The sequence below is a fragment of the Emydura macquarii genome, unplaced genomic scaffold (genome assembly GCF_026122565.2).
Source record: "Emydura macquarii macquarii isolate MOO-44397 ecotype Brisbane River unplaced genomic scaffold, CSIRO-AGI_Emac_v2 contig_1477, whole genome shotgun sequence".
In the NCBI taxonomy this organism is placed as follows: Eukaryota; Metazoa; Chordata; order Testudines; family Chelidae; genus Emydura; species Emydura macquarii.
In genome coordinates, this window is record NW_027131614.1 from 11197551 (window position 1) to 11215519 (window position 17969).

A 17969-nucleotide genomic window follows, 5' to 3' on the forward strand; every position below is an offset into this window, starting at 1 on the left:
CAGCTTTATATACTACATAGAAAAAATGCTTTTATTGTCAGAGTGGACTACATCTACACTCTGCATCTCACCTCCTTATATAACTTTCTATAGGTAGGGTGTTTATTGCTTCTGTCTAGTTTTTCTTCTTTGAGTGACAGTCCCTATTGTAACCCACTGAGAGTTTACGCATACATGCCATGCATCTGAAGCTGGAGAATTTGAAAGTAATAGTGTCTGTTGGTCCGTGCATGTGCCTTTGCTTCGCCTCATGGTTTCGCCAGAGACAATAAAGGGCAGGGCAGACCAACCACACCTTAAGTTCCTTCTCACCACCACATGCTCTGAGTCGGAGCTGCTGGTGTCCTCTTGTCTCTGATGTACTTAAAAAAAAATCCCCCTCCCCAAAATGATTTTAGAATTGTTTTAATTGTTTTTACTGTAGTTTTAGTGTTTAGTAGTAATTTTTAGGAGTTGAGACTTTGGGGATTCTGTTTTCACTGTCCTCCTGCCCTGCTGCAACCTTTTTTTGTACTCAGGTGGCTACATAAATTAGTAAGCCTGCTCCTGCAAGCTCTCTGTGCTTGGAACTCCCATTAGTACTGGTGGAGTTCCACATGCAGAAAGGCTCCAGTTTTGCAAGGCGAACAGTGGATGGAGGTTTCCTTTAAACAAGAGGAGGAGGGAACCTGTGATGTCCTCCAGCTAGAACCACAATAACATATAGCATGTGCAACACCCAGATTCCTCAGAGGTTTCAAATAACTATCCTAAAACGCTGTTAATTTGTATTCCATGCCTTGTAGTAACTATCCTAGTAGAACTTCAGTCGTGACCCAGGAGTCCCTTGTGACTGCAAGCCTGGCAGTCTTGTCTGAACTGGTCCTGTAAGAACTGTTGTTTAAGATCTATGCTCCTTTGGGCAGGGACTATTATTTGCTATATATTTGTACAATACCTAATCCAATGGTGCTCCAACCTGAGTGACCTCTCTAGGTGAACAACATAAGTTTTGCCAGCACAATCACTTGTATGGACAGCACTACATTGGATTGGCAGGGGACGCTCTCCCGCTGACATAGCTACCGCCGCTCATTTAGGTGGTTTTATTACGTTGGTGGGAGAGCTCTTTCCCATTGACATAATATGGCTACACAAGCGCTCTGACATTGGCCTGGCTGTACTGATACAGCTGTGCTGCTGTAAGTTTTAAGTGTAGACTAGCCCTCAGTTTTTGTCAGTTTTAGGGCACCACTTTTGGAAACACCAGCTTCCGTAGTAGTGATGTAAAAAGTAAACACATCCATGTCATCAGACTACAGCTGGTTAAATTACTTGTTGAGAATTATATTTGTTGCATTTCCTTCTGGGTCTTCTCCTTCCATTTCCTTCTCACATTTCCTTCTGGGTCATAGGTATAATACTTAGACCTCCTATAGTGCTTTTCATCCATACATCTCCAAGTGGCAAAGGAAGGTAACAGTCACTTTCCCCATTTTGCAGGTGTGGAATCTGACAAACTAAGAGACTAAGCCTTGGTCTACATTTACCTGGAAATTCGGTGGCAGAGTAGCTTGTGTAACTCCCGTCGACTGCTGTGCTTCCCTTCTGCGCGCCGTCTTCACTGTACTGTGCTGATGGGAACCGCGTTCCCTTCGATGCAGCGCTACGCCACTTGGGGTGGATTTACTGCGTCGACTTCCAGATTGATTGAGTGGGTCTATACTGACTGCTCAATCAATCCAGAAAAATTGATCTGATGGTGGCGACTTTGCTGCCGTCAGTATAGACATACCCTAAGGAACTTGCTCAAGGTCACACAGCAAGCTAGTGGCAGAGATAATAGCTCCTCCGCTCTGCATTGGACCATAACATCTTTCACAAATTGTTTTCAAACTAATCCTGATTTCTGTATATATATTTATTGTTCAAAGGCTCCTTAAAATAGGGAGAATAATACTTCCTTTCTCCCACTCTTTTTTCTTTCTTGCCTTCATGGCATGGGATTTTCAAAAGCACCTAAGTGACTTTGGAGCACAAGGTCAGCTGATGAAAATCCCAGCCTTAGATTGGAAACATTCTGGTTCAGGGACTGTCTCTTACTATGTGTTTGTATATAGCCTACCTCAAGGAGGCCACAATTTCAGTTGGGGCTTGTAGGCGTTGCAGTAATACAAATAAGAGTAATAGTAACTAATAGCTGTTCCCTTTGACTGCTTGCTATTCATGGTTTCTGATTGGTCAGCTAAGGGCTTAATTACATGAACTTTTAGTCCGTGGTAAGACGGGGTATGAATCTACCCTGCGCTACCCTGCTTCAGGGTAACTGGCCATATGGCTCCTGATGATGAGCTTTAACGGTTTGTTAATGCACTTTTTTCTAGTCCTCTTTGAAATGGGACTAAGCAAAGCACATTAACAAAGTGTTAATGCCTAGCAGCAGAGCCCACTCAGATAGCTAGCCCATGGCAGGTCAGTGCAGGTTAAATTTACACCCCAGCTTGCCAGGAACTAATAATTCGTGTTGACAAGTCCTACGTCTTATATGTTATTGGTTTTGCTCTCTGATTGGATCACTACAACTTTTAAAACAGGAAAATAATTAACGATGAAAGTGAATAAGGTATAGTGAACAAGGTACTTCTGTTACAAATTTTAAGATGGCTAATCATTTGTGCTGCAATGAGATGAAACTTCTGAGATTTGTGAACACTTTCATACATAGCCAGAGGTTATCCAAACATTTGCCAATAACAAATATGACCTTACAAATGTTAGCAGAATGAAGTCAACAAGTTCATTCACAAATATATTTTTTAATTTCTTCATTTTTCAGTTGCTCTATGACAGACTGTTCAAGTATTTGGCATAAACTGCAGACACTGTAGCTTGCTGGGATAGGAACAACATTTTAATGCAATGCCATCATTTTACAGATCTATTTAAAGAGGGTTATCATTGTTTCTTACCAGTCTGCAAAAAGAGGGGGAAAATGCACACTACAGCTTTCTGAAATAGAACAGATTAGTTTGTTTGTTTGTTTGTTTTCCCTCAAAACAGAAATTTAAAAGACACAAACATTCATGTTTCTAAAACTCTGTGAGGCAGGATCCAGAGCAAATGAAATAACAATATTAACTATGTTTTAAAAATAATTAGTTTGCCAAATGTAGTGATCATGTGGTTATAAATTAAAATCATGATTGGTAAATCTCACTGAGGATAAATAGTACTGGGGGAAACTTTCACATTCCTAGAAGGGAAACATCAGTCTAGTCTTACTTTAAACTTTACTCATCAGCAACAATGTAAAGTAATTTGTCCATTCATATATAATACTAGGTAGGCACAAATTAATCCAACTTATTTTACAGTGAGATATCAACAAAAACTATAGTATTAGAAAAATGATCATTGGGCCAAGTTTCCTCAAACTTGCTAAAAATTTAAAATAAAAATCCCTGTCTTAGACTCAGATAAAGTGTGTGATGTTTCAGCCTGAAAATACATATTTTACCCAATGTCATATATCTGTGCCAATATTTTTATTAGAAGTACTATCTCAGCCTTAGTTAGTTGTGGCTTCAGCATTGATCAGCAGTATTGAATTGAATTATTTTGTATGTTACTGTTATTGGCCTGGAGAGGGCACTTGATGTACAAATGTGTAGGAAGACACTGTCCCTGCCTTGAAGTGTTTATAGTCTAGGGCCAAATCCTGCAGTGACATATGTACATGATTAACATTGTGCACCTGAATAGTCCTACTGACTTCTGCTCATCCCTGATCGCTGACTTCAGTGAGACTATTCATGTGTGTAAAGTTAAGTACATATGTAAGTCTTTGCAGGATCCGGGCCTTAACAGAAAACAGGTAGGAGAAAGAAGGTGGAACATGCTGGTATAGTGGTCTGAGTACTGACACATGCTGTGATCCACATAATGCTGGCTAGTGTGCAACTGTGTGCTTTTGGGAAATGGAGAAATGCAATAATTTTTGGTGGTGTTGTAAGCACTGGAATTGCCTCTGTAAATTTCACATGAGATAGATATACACATAAGAAACCTCCTGTGAGCGGGATGTATGGATATGTGGAAAGAGGCCTCATAGAGGTCAAGGGCTGAGAACCAGTTCCTTTGTTCCAGTGTTAGTATTATTGTTGCTAGCGTGACCTGAACCATTGGATCCTTACAAATTTGTTGAGCTTTCTGAGATCTAGAACAGGCCTCCATCCTCCATTCTTTTCCTGGGTTAAGAAGTAGTGGGAGTAAAAGGTTGGATATTAGGAAAAATGTTTTCACTAGGAGGGTGGTGAAGCACTGGAATGGGTGGTGGTGGAATCTCCATCCTTAGGGATTTTTATGGCCCAGCTTGACAAAGTCCTGGCTGGGATGATTTAGTTGGGGTTGGTCCTGCTTTGAGCAGAGGTTTGGACTAGATGACCTCCTGAGGTCTCTTCCAACCCTAATCTTTTATGATTCATTGATTTGTAAGTGTGTATGTATTTTTAGTTCTTGTATTGCACAATGTATCTGATAACCTATGTGTAGAAAAAAGAAACTATTTTGAGCTCTGCTAAAATAACTACAGGAGACAGAATAGCAACCTCAATCGGCAAAAATGTTACCCAGCAACATGTCAAAGGAAAGGCGACTTATAATGGTCCTTTTGAGAGAAGATGTTCTCTGACACTAGCAGTTGCTTCAGTCCTAATGTCCAGTGTGCCCATCATTTGAGATGACTTTCTCCATCTGGAGCCTCAGCAACATGGCACTGATGAAACTGGTGATGGCCACAGTTATTTTGGGCTCAGTAGATGCCCTGAATCCAAGGATCCTACCAAAACCCTCAGAGAAAGAATAAATATTTCTTCATGACCCAGAGTGGCTGTTTCAGTCCCAAAGTTTTTTACAATGCATTTGCAGAGCCTTCCTTTTTCTCCTTGCTGTGTTTGTTGGAACACATGAGTCCACCTTTCAGAAATGTAGAAAACTCCTACACAAGGCTGTTCCGGATGCCAAAATTCAGCTGCAGCTGAGGCCATCTGTACACTATGGGCACTATAGTGCTGTAGTTATGCCACTGTAATCTCCTCATGTAGACACATACTACAGTGTCTTTTCCATCTCTAGGAACTCCACCTCTCCAAGTGATGGTAACTAGGTCAATGGAAGCATTTTCCTGTCAGTCTAGCTGCATCTGCCCTGGAGGTTAAGTCGGCATAGTTGTGGCACTCAGGAGTAAGTATTTTTCACATCCCTCGGCACGGTTGCTATGTCAACTTAAGGGTAGACCAGTCCTGAATCTCCTCATTGCCTCAGAGCTGCCCCTGGCATCTGACAATGGCCGGCTGTTACAATAGTTGTGAATAGCGTCTGAGAAGAAGACATGGTCACTGATCCAAGTGGGTTGGATAGCTTTCAGAGGAATAAGGTCATCATGCAGAAGTGGATACTGGCATAATAAGGCAGGTTGTGGTGCTTGAGGTTTCGGAAAGGGACTTCCACAACAGTGGCCCCCAGGAATCCACTGGACACAGAAGTCAGAGTCTGGACCAGAGAAATAGGTCACGAGAGAGAGGACATGGGCTGCTGCAACACCTGTCCTCATTAGCACTCCAAGGGCGTAGCATGATCCTGGAGGCTGGATGGCTGTCTGTCTTGGATGGTTTAGACACATCAAATCCTGAATCTTGGCAGGGGGTTAAACTAGATGACCCTTGCGTGCCTTCGAACCCTATCGTTCTATGATTCTATATAGGAGACTATGGGCTATTGTGTTTCAGAAGCATAATTGCGCCAACCAATACACTTGCATGTGCTGCTGACTTTTGTGCACCATTCCAACAAACTTCTTTGTGGACATAGTGTGTCACAAATGTGGAGGGTGCTTGCAATGCCCAAATCTCTAGAGTAGAATTCGCTGGGGAAACTTCCACTGATGTCAGTAGAAGAACTGAGCTCCTAATTTAATCTACCAGACAGCTAAACTGCACTTCCATTTCATCCTCATAAATGTTCCCAGAGGTAGAAAACGAAATTTTGGTGCAATTTTACTCATTTTAATGTCATATATAATTTACAATTAACATGTTGTGATGTCATCGTTATTGACTAAAGTCATGCCAGCTGAATTGAAGCCTTTTAAAAAATGCCATGATCCTTTTCTTTTTTAATAAAAACAAGCTTTGTAAATGGCCTTTTAAATATATCTCTTTTCTTTAATGAAACCCATTTATAACTCTCAGACTTTCAAGCTGCATTTATTTTACATGTGTATGTGCACGCACGTGCTTTGTTTTGTTTTTTCATAACTGGGTCATTTAAAACTTCAGGCTAATACTTTATGGTGATTGTGCATAATGCCCAGCTCCATCAGTCCTGCAGTATGACAGATGCAACTTTACAGGATAGATTGCAGCAATGACATGTCAAGCCACAGTTTTGAGCGAGATGCATTTTGCTGGTAACTCCTTTCAAGCTGTTTTTACAAATTATATACGTATTAAAAACGCACAAACTATTTTTAAAAGTAAGATATGCAGCATAAATGTTTCCTATTTGTTTTTGTTTGATTTACTTGAAGGCCCATATAGAATCATCTTAAGAAGAATTTATAATATATATTTGCATGTGTTTTGTGATTCTTTCCTCTGCTGCTCAGATATAATGGTGCAGCTATAATTAAGAGCTATGAGCTCATCATAGGCTTGATCCTGCTCCCATTAGAGACCATAGGAGCAGGCTCAGTATCTCTTTTTCCTGAGATCTGGCTAATGAATGAATCTTTGTTTTGTTTATCAGTTGCAAAGCAGACTGGGACCTGCAGCAAAGCTGCTATCATATGCAGGCCCCTGATCAAACAGAAATGCACTCAGTGTGCCAGAGCATTAATAATATATGTTTTTTTTTTAATATCATTGCTAACATTGGGCCAGATTCTTAGCTGGTATAAATCAGTGTAGCTCTACTGACTTCATTGGAGACAAGATTGATTTAGGACAAGATCCTTGTTTTCCTAGCACCCCTGGGGGACAGAGGCGCCTAAGGCATTCCCTTACTCACTCTACTGTGTAAGCTGCCCACAAGACCGGTTTCAATGTGGCATGGAGAGCAGCCTCCATAGGGCCACTGTTCTCCCTACCATGAAGGTGGGTAGGTAGTATGTGGACAGGGGCAGGGAGTGGGCATAATCTTGGTTCCACCTCGCCCAAAATGCCAGCCAGGCAGAAGAGCTGAGCCAGAACAGTGGAGGAAGTAGACTGCTGCTGATATAGACCAGAAGCAGATAATGCTCCACTGGAACAAGGGAGGAACTAGGCGACTGAATTATGGCACTAAAGGCTCGTCTACACACAGGTTGTACTGAAATCAACCCAAAAACCAATTTAGTTAAACTGACTCCAACCCTTGTGTGGGACACTCTTTAAAAATGGTTCTATTGGTTTTGCAGATGTCTGTAAATTTACTGATGTGAACTAAGCCAGTAGAAGCCAGGTTGAAGTTGATTTAAAAGTGTCCACCCACAAAGTTGCTCTGGTCTAACTAAATTGGGATAAAATAACACCTTTAGTTAAATCTGTGCAACTGTGTGTAAACCAGGCTTTAGAGACACCATTCATTTTCTGGTCTGAGCCTCAGGGTGCCCAGCTTCATGCTGCCTCTTGCTCAGGGCAGATTGTAAAGACACTTAATATTTTTGTGAGAGATTGTATTTGTCTTAATGTAGCTAGGCAGGCAAAGTGAGATGGAGACAATTGTTTTATTTACTTGATGTAATATTGGAGGAAAAATAAACTTCCTGTCGTTCAGTTTCACAGTCAGTCGGCGGTTTCCCAGACAAATATTCTGCTTTACTATGCAGTAACATAGTTCTTTATTTTTAATTAGAAATAATCACTAAATGTGTTAGCTGTTTCAGCTGTTTGGTATTTTTTCAGTATACCCAAGCAGGTGCCCTGGTAAGAAGGGTGGGTAGCTACTTTGTGTTGTCATTAATAAAAAGGAAAAAAAAAGTCTTCTGGTTAAAGCATAGGACTGACAGGCAGGGGTTCTGCCACAGATATTCTGTGTGACAAGGGCAAGTTACTTATGTGGGATTTTTCAGAGATCCTGAACACCTGCATCCCCTATTGTCTTCAGCAGAACAGTGCTCAGCATATCTGCAAGTCATACTGTTAACGATTCTGGAATCAGTGTTGCACTGCTAACAGAGTTAAGCACCCAGGCTCCCTATACAATGCTTGAGGAGAGTTAGATGCCTAAGAATGGGCTCTATAAAAGCCAGCACCCTGAACAGGGAGTTGCTTAAACTAGCCAATAGAAAATGCTGAAGAGAGGGATATTGTCTACTCCGCACCCCTCAAAGGCAGTTTAGTGCCTAACTCTGCCAGAGGGAATTGCCTATCTCCACGTGATATTTGCAACCGTGAAGTTAGGCATCTCCTGGAGTTAGGCATCTAAGCCAGGTCAGCCCTTTTCAAGAAAGGCAGTGGCGCATGTATGCACATATACTTCTTATGCATGCAGGCGAGCCTCAACTTTTTAACTCCCTATATTTTTTTAACTAAACAGATTTCTTTACATGCCGTGGTATGAAAAACCAAATACATCTGAATAAAATCTCGAACTTGCATCAGAGCCAATTTGCTCTTACTGCAAGAATCCAGTTCTCTCACTTTTCCTTTTTCTAGGGGATGATTAAAGTTGGATTGGAGACCTCCCTGAAAAAAAATCTGTTTAAGATCCAAAATTAATAACAGCATACGGGTCAGTTTCTCAGCTTTGAGCCCAACAAGTGTTCCACAAAAATATACTCAGAAACTGTACCACAAAACTTCACATGCTGTATTGTAAAATGATGTTAATGACTAGGATGCAATTCCATAATGGCTTGATCTTGTGAGGTACTGGTTAGAGCTTGGAAACAGTTTTCAAGTTCCATGAAAATTGTAAAGATTTCAAAAATCTTTCTTACTCCAAACCTGGCCAAAAGTTTATCTCAGTTTTTGGAGAACTGAAAATCCAAAAAAACCTTTTCAATTTGGGTCAATCAAAGCATTTTCATAGAATCATAGAAGATTAGAGTTGGAAGGGACCTCAGGAGGTTATCTAGTCCAACCCCCTGCTCAAAGCAGGACTAACCTCAGCTAAATAATTTTGTTTCGATCATTTTGAAAGATTTTTAAAAAATTTTATTTTGACCATTTTTTTCTTTAAATATTGTTTAAAATACCATTAGCTTGAATGTTGAAGCAAATCCTGGAATTTTTCATTTGGAAAGTACTGAAACAAAGCATTTTATATTAACAATTTCAAAACTTTTTTCAAAATGTTTTTGAGTTGAGAAATTCATCAAGACACTCTTTGCCACAGAAAAATTTTTGGTTATCACAAATTGGCATTTTCCAACAAAACCCTTTTGTCAAAACATTCTCAACCAGTTATAGTTCTGAGTATCTCCAGGCACTCAGCACATCTCAGCACCTCACAGTATTAGGTCTTGATAAAGATAATCGGCCAAAATTGGACCCTTTTATCCAAACAGGTGTAAGTGAGAGCAAAATCCAACTCCATTTTGTTTTCATAAATTCCTCTCCGTGTCTCTCTCTCTTTTGTTGTTGTTCTTGTTGTACTGCACAGTACAAAAAATGGGCCTGGTAATTGTAATGAGGTTGTGACATGCTGTACTCCATGTACACCCTTATGGTGTGAGCTGTGTATCATTCATGTTCACCCTTACAGTGTAACTGTGTATTGTCTGATGCAAAGTATACCATGTAAGGTGTTTTTGGAACACTCATGACATACTTCCAGAGGGGTAGCCGTGTTAGTCTGTATACAGCAAAAACAACGAGAGTTCTGTGGCACTTTAAAGACTAACAAATTTAATTTTTGTAGGCATAAGCTTTCGTGAGACTCAGCTCACTTCGTCAGATGCAGAGGTAGAATGATACAGTAAATAGGAAACATAGATATACAAGTGCATAGAGAACAATGGGGGAGGTGGATGAAAGCCGGGTACTTTGCTCACCCATTCTCACCTCCTACTCAATGACTGTGATTAGCCCTCTAATACCCAGCTTTCATCCACCTCCCCCATTGTTCTCTTTGCACTTGTATATCTATGTTTCCTATTTACTGTTTCATTCTACCTCTGCATCTGACAAAGTGAGCTGAGTCTCACGAAAGTGTATGCCTGCAAAAATTAAATGTGTTAGTCTTTAAAGTGCCACAGAACTCTCGTTGTTTTTTCATGACATACTGAACATTATTGTTATGGTAGCAGGTTTCCTGCAGTGTCACACATATGTACAGATATGAAACTCTGCAGTGTCATATCCCCAAATGTGTGTCTCACATGGTTTGAATAGATGCAGATGAACACAAGTCTGTGTTTCCAAGCCCCGCAGAGGCATGCATACAGGAACAATGGACTGGCCTAAGCACCTGTGAGCACTTTGGCTCAAGTGGGAGAAATCATGCCCATTGGCAGACAGGGCTGATCACCTGACCCCAGGGGGTGGTGGGGAAACTGGTTAAAAGCTGAGGTGTTTTTGTCTCTTTGCTCTCCCTGGAGTCCATCTTCTAAGCAACACCAAAGACTGAGAATATACTCACAGGCATTGCAACCAGCCTGTGTGGTAAGCTGAATACAGACTGACATACTAGTCTTAGGTTAAGATGTGAGTTATCTTTTAGTTAATTGTGATTCACTTCTGGACTTATTAATAATCTGACTTAGATTCACTTAAAATCTTGTTGTAGTCAACAAACTTGTTTGTTTGTTTTATCTAAAACGGTGTATGTGGATTGAGTGTGTGCAGAGACCTCACTTAGAGTGACAGAGCTGGTGCATATTAATTTCTTTGATGAATTGATGGACAAGTGTAAATGAGTTTGCAGGGTGCAGTGTGCAGCACTGAACCCTGCAAGATGGCAGTTCCCAGGATTGGGGGTGTTTGCTGGGGTCTATCCCATGAGTGGCTGACCAGAGCACTCCTTCACTAGATGAGGGACCGATTACATGCAGGAGGCTGGGCGTGGGCCAACCCAAGAGTGGGTGATTCACACAGCAGTGTGTGGTAAGTCGGTGCCCAAGAGTGAAGAATTGGGGTGACATAGCTACACACCAGTCCCTGAAGTGGGCAGGCACTGGGGCTTGGGTTGGCCAGCCAATGGACTGGGACTTAGGACAGCTGGGGCTCCGGGGCTGAGGCTGGGACCATATGGCTGGCACTCAGGACTGGGGACACCTGGTGCTCAGGCCACCCAAGGCTGGGGCCACCCAGCCAGTGCTCTGGGGCTGGGGCCACCCAGGGCTGGGGCAGGCTGAGTCTGGTGGGACAACTGAGGGCTGGGACTTGGGCTGCCTGGGGCTGGGGTGGGCCCGGGCCGGTGGCTTGGGGCTGGCGAGGGCAAGCTGGGCCGCCTGGGTCGAACCAGCGGGCTGGGGCAGGGCTCCTCTCCCCGTGCAGGAGGCTCGAGGTTCCGGTGTGGGGGGGGGGCGAAAAGGGTGTGGCCTCAGGCAGAAGGGGTGGGGCCATTGGCTAGTCTGGCTGAACAGGGGGTTCACACACCATTGTGTATGTTAGCAATTTGTCAATGGACTGTATTCATGCCATTTTGAATGAAATTAATGGTGAAATACGACTAACATGACTATCTTTTGTTGGAATGCCCACTGTCTGATAGCATATGGTCAAGAACTAAAAGGAAATACCCTGGAAATGAAAACTGTCATATACAGATACCATATGTGTACAGGAAACATGGTTGGATGAAAAAATTGCTTTGAAAATTTCAGGGTATATTGCCTTTAGCCAAGATTGAAAGCTTGGAAGAGAAGGCATTTTCACAAGGGAAAGATTAAGCTACATAGCAGTAGAGAATAAAGAAGTAAGTCTAGAATATAATATTGTTGAGATCCAAATGCAGAAGAGAAATATTTATTTAAGGATTTATAGTATTTATAACCCATGTGGGAAATTAGAAAGTTGGGATCTACAAGAAATAGTGAAAAATACAAAAAGATCATATATTATATGCAGTGACCTAAATAGTCATAATAAATTGTGGGGAAATTAAGACAATTGATAAAAATGGTGCATGCTTACAAAAGTTCATTGATGAAAATAATCTAGTGGTTTTAAATGATGGCACCCCAACTAGATTTAATGCATCAGATGGTAGTTTTTCCTGCTTAGACTTGGCAATTATAACAGCAGATATTGCAAATAAATGCAACTGGGAAATATATGAGGAAGACAGAATGGGTAGTGATCATATCCCTACATTTATTATTTTTCAAGGGCAAGATTCTGGGTTACCCACCTGGAACTTTAAGAAAGCTAACAGAACTATTTACAACTAAATGTACTGAATTTGTGAATACTCATTGTGAGTGATGACACAGAATTTCAATGGTAATGTAATAAAGGGATTAATAGCAGCAGCTATTGTAGCCATGCCTGGGATATTAACATACCACAGAACTAAGAACTCACTTCCACGGTGGAATGAGGAGTGCAAAAATGGCAGTTAAAAAAGGAATAAAGCCTATAAAAAAGCAAAAAACGCAATGAATAGTGATGATCTAATGAAGTAGAAGAGAAGTTAGTCAATAACACAAAGAACTATAAAAAGATCAAAAAAAGAGAATTGGAGGAAGGACCATGGGTGAATAAATAAAGATACCAACTCTCTTAATAAAAAAGCTGAAGTTTTAGCAGAAACTTTCCCAGGAGTGAATAATGATGAAAATCAAAGTGAAGTTTTCCTGTAGATTAAAAGAAGAATTCACTGAAGAGAGTCATGATCTATTATGTAGTTGGAATAAACATGAAGATACTGCACAGAATGAATGATTTTGTATGTGGGAACTTGAGAAAACTATTGATATCAGCAAGAATACATCCCCAGGTAAAGATAGTATATGTAACATAATTTTTAAATGTCTCTCTGAAAGCAATTTGAGGATTCTCTTGTAATTGTATAACAAGATAGGGGAAAAAGGAGAGATACTGATTGGGTGGAAACATGCAGTAGTAATTCTAATACAAAAACCAGGCAACCTATTCACAAAATGAATGCCTATAGATCAATTGGCTTTACATCCTGTCTGGGTAAGATTGTGGAGAGAATGGTGAATGACATATTAGCTGCCGATTTGGATAACAATGCCATTATAGATAAGGTGCACAATGGTTTTAGGAGAGGAAAATGCACTATTGATCACATTGTTAAATTAGAAACTGAAATACAAAAAAATATGAGGCACAAATGTTTCATGATAGTTGTCTTTCTAGATATTGAAAAGGCCTATAATATGCTGTGGAGGAAGGCTTGTTTTACAAAGTAGGTGCATTAGGGATAAGGGGAAGAATGTATGGGTGTATTGGAGAATTTTTGAGTAAAAGGACCATACAGGTCAGAGTTGGGAAAGTGAATGGCATATATATATAATATTAAAAATGGTACATTACAGGGAAGTGTTATCAGCCCAACCTTATTTAATATTATGATAGATGATCTCCAAAAACAAAGAGTTGCCAAGGTAGGTGTCACTCTGTATTCACAGATGATTGTGCTCAGAAATAGCAGAAATACTGAGGGCGGAAAAGAGAATCAGCAAAATGTTATGAGAGACCTCTGACTGGGGAAATATATGGGGTTGCATTGCCAAAACCAAAGGATAGATCTGCACAAAAAGGTAAGTTAAAAAGGAATGTAAACTGTATCTGTATGGGGAACAAATAGATTTAGTTAAAAGGTTCAAATTCTTAGGGATAATATTTGGTGCTAAATTACTTTGGAAAGATCATATCAACGATGTTAAAGATACATGTACTGGAAGGGTTAACCTGCTTAAAAGTCTTGCTGGGATTAATTGGGGGGGACGGAAAGAAAACACTGATGATGGTAAACAGAGTCTTAATCAGACCAACTACTGACTTTGTCTGCCAAGCTTTTGGGTCAGCATCAAAATCAGAACTTAAAAAATTAGATTTAATGCAAGCCCAGGCACTAGGAACTGCATGCAGTGCATTTATTGCAACACCTATAAATGCTACAGAGAGCCAGAAATGCCAGTTTCACTGTGACTGAAGCTACTGGACCTAACATTCTGGGCCCAAGTTAATGGGAACTGCAATGATGACTGTACCAAACAAATATATGAGGATTGCTGGAAATTTGATAGGAAACTATAGCACACAATGGCATTCAAGTTAAAGTGTGAACACAGGAGTTGAAAGACAAGGAAAAGCTGAACAAAGTCAAAACTTTTAGTCATGGGAAAATTAGTTATGGATTTAAAGTTGCATGTCCAAACGTGGATTTAGATTTATTTTATAAATGTTAGGGTAAAAAAAGAGACTAGGTATTAAAAATGAAGTGTACAGTATATAGATGAAAAGTGGAGTTGGTTTTCTCAAATACATACAGATAGGACCAAAAAAGAAAAAACAAAACAAAACAGGAAGAGTAGGGGTGGCATATCATATACCAAAAGTGGGAATTAGTACATCTAAAAGAACATCCAGTTATGTAGCTGTCATGACTGCCAGACTAGTAGCAATAATGCTCCCATTAAATTGGATCTGAGATGTACTCCCAGCAGCGGCAATCGTTTTTTCAGATTCAGTCTGAGGCCTCATGGCAATTAAAAAGGATGTCTCAATACATAGAAGTGATTTAATCAATGACATTATATTTCTAATAACACAGGTAGTACAGATGGGGATACCTGTGACATTAGCATAGATCCCAGCGCATATTGGGATAACAGGGAATGAAATGGTGGACAAAGCAGCTAAAAATGCTGTAAGAAATGGAAGGATAGTAGAAATACCCTTGAGTAAACAGGAATTCAAAAGCCTAGTATAGAAACAATTTTAAAAGAAGAATGGCAAAAAATTTGGATTAATGAAAAAAGAGGAAGAAGATTTTTTGAATTGTGTCCTAGAGTTGAGGATGACATACTTCAGAGCCTGGATGGGACTAATGAAGTGCTTTTGTTTAGAATGCTATCTGGCCATTGTGGCTTAAACTAAAATATTTTTTGAATAAATAGACACAAAGATAGACTATGCATATTCTGTTCGGTGGAAGAACCAATTGATCACCTCTTATGGGTGTGTAGGGCTTTGATAAAGAAAGGGAAAAGCTTTATGAGAAATTCAAATATCTTAAGGTAACAAAAATTACATTAGGCTATTTAATAAAACATTCGGGAGATGCAGTATTATTAAAAAGGTGCTGTTACATTACCTGAAAGATTCAGGGCAGAGTGAGAGAATACAAACCACTAAGTACTGAGGAATTACAGCAGTTGGTGGCGACTATAGACTATTCAGTCAAATCTGCTTTGCCATAAATAAAAAAAAAGAAGAAGAAAAGAAAAAAAGAACAAGGGAGACACTGAAGGAGAAGGACTCTGGGGCCAGAGATTGAGCTCCCTCCGGAAAGGGCGGGGCCTGTTGATTTGGGTGGAGCAGATAAATCAGAGGAATTGTGCTATGTGGGGCAGAAGACGCAGGACTAAGTATGAACTTTTGTGGTATGGTTATGGACTTAATTTTGGGGACTCTCTGAGGACTGTTTGAACCATTTTTTCAAGGATTCTGAGGACTGTTTGAATCTTATATATTATTAAACCAGTCCCGAGAGGGGGTTCTGTTAAACACAAGATAGACTGTGTCCCATGCTTAAGGGGCCTGCAAGAGGGAGCTAATAGGGGTAGGATGCCTGCAAAGTGACCGCTGGCCATGAGGGCATGCTCAGTAAGGGGGCTACCCTATTGTAGTAATAAAGGTGATTATTTTATGCTAGATTTTAAAAAGATGGATTATACAGCATTGCCATAATTTTGGTTTTCAAAAAAGTTAAATGTCATGATGGATTACTGTTTTTATAGCACTGCTCAAAAGGAAATGAAGTATTTCACTTTATTTTATGATACCTGTTCTTCAACTAGCTTCATTCATTCATAGCTGCTGAGAAAACAGTGCTTGCTGTACTGTTCCCTGAATAGAGATGGAAATGGGAGATGAAGCAACGTTAGAAGCTAATAGGGCAGTCATAGAATAAAACCACACATGACCCTGATTGTCACTCCTAGTTTAGCAAGCCCTTGAGAGTGATGTATTCTTGTACCTAAATTACCTTCCTCTAGAAAGTGTGGTTCTCCCATATATTACATGAAGCTTTTGGGTTCACAGTCATGACTGTTATATTTAACTAGGGATAAAAGATTTTTAGTTTCAATCTACCGTCTGCAAAAATACTCAGAAGCACTCTTCCCCTCAAGAAAAAAATGTATTTGCACACTCTCCTGCACTCATACAGATAATGCCTAGGATATCCTTAAATTCCCTCTCTCTGCACGCAAACCCTTTCGCTGTCTTATAAATGGTTTTAAAACTTGGAACAATCTGAATTGAATGGTAAAAATCTTCAGCTGTAGTGATTAAAGGCTGTAGGGGTCTTTGGGGATAAACATAGAGTTCGGCTGCCAAACACAGAGTTCAGCTTTTTTTCATCATTTTTGGAACAATTAGGTCACGTCAGGACTGGAATTAATAAAGTGGGGAATGCTAATTTCATGAGGAATAAGAGAAATAAAGATTTAGAGGTCCTAATTGACATTTCTGTAAATATGTATAATTTAAATGTATTTATCAGAGGAAATAATAATGACAAATAAAGAACAATAAACAATAATTCGGCTTGTTTTCCTGATGTTATGCGGAAACACTATTAAGGTGTGCTATTGTTAATGCTAATTGAAAAGCAGATTATCCCTCAGCTCTTTTGTAATAATTCTATTAGTGTTATTTTATGACAGCTGAGAATCATGCATCATACATGGGCATTTCTTTGCCTAATTGACAGTAACAAAGGTATAGAACAGTCCTTGATCACCCTAATATAGCCGTTTATCTGAGAACAAATTTTAAGGAGAGGATCTCACTTTTCAGTCTGCAGTACCTCTTCCTTAATATCCTCCCACAAATCCCTAGTAGCAGTTGGATCACAGAGACCATGGTAATGGGCACCCTACAAATATCTTTACTGATAATCAAAAATAAAATATTAAATAAGCAGTGTGGCTGAAATACCACATCTCTAACCAGTTAGCCATTACATAGCATGATTCTCATTGCATCTGGCTCTCAGAGCTTGAGGGCTAGATTCAGACTTCACTGAGAACTGCAGGAGCTTTTCCATTGACTTCAGTAGACAATGGGTCAGGCCCTAGGAGTATTAGCTTTATATTGCTCCAAGGCAGTCGGCGTAAGAAGTCCCCAAGTGGTCCTGAACTGACGTCTTCAGGGGTGGCACTCTACTCATGACTATGAAGTTTACTCCTTATATTGTTTCTAAGGATTCTTGGGATGTAAGAAATTTATTAACATGCCAGTTTTCAACGTATTATATCTGTTGAGTCAGACATAGCAGCACTGACACAATTGATTAAATAGAAGAGTGTTGAAAGCAGCTGCTGCTTTCACCACCCATACTACAACCTAAAACAAACGTCAGGCTTATTCTGTTCATAGATATATTGGAACAGCTTCTACTGAAAACAATTGGAGTTGGATTCGTTCATCTGAGATAACTATAAGCTGTGGACTAAGAGAACACGGAGCAACTATCTCATGGTATCTGAAGTTTTTGGACACCGGAGAGCATGAATATAATAGGAACCTAGATCGGTATGTTTGGCATTTTACAAGAAATTAAAAAGAAAGTCCCTCATAATTTAACAGTCTGATCCTGTGAATACCTGCTACTGAGCATAATACTTCCTACCTGGCTGTCCCACTGAGTGTTTGCAGGGATGGCAACTAAGTATATGAAGAGATATTGAATGAGGAACTGACAGAAAGCGTGTTGGAAGGACAACAAGAAATAAAGAAGGCAAACACAGCAAATGTGAAATATTCAACCTGGCTGCATCATGAATTTCCTATATTTTTAATATTTGT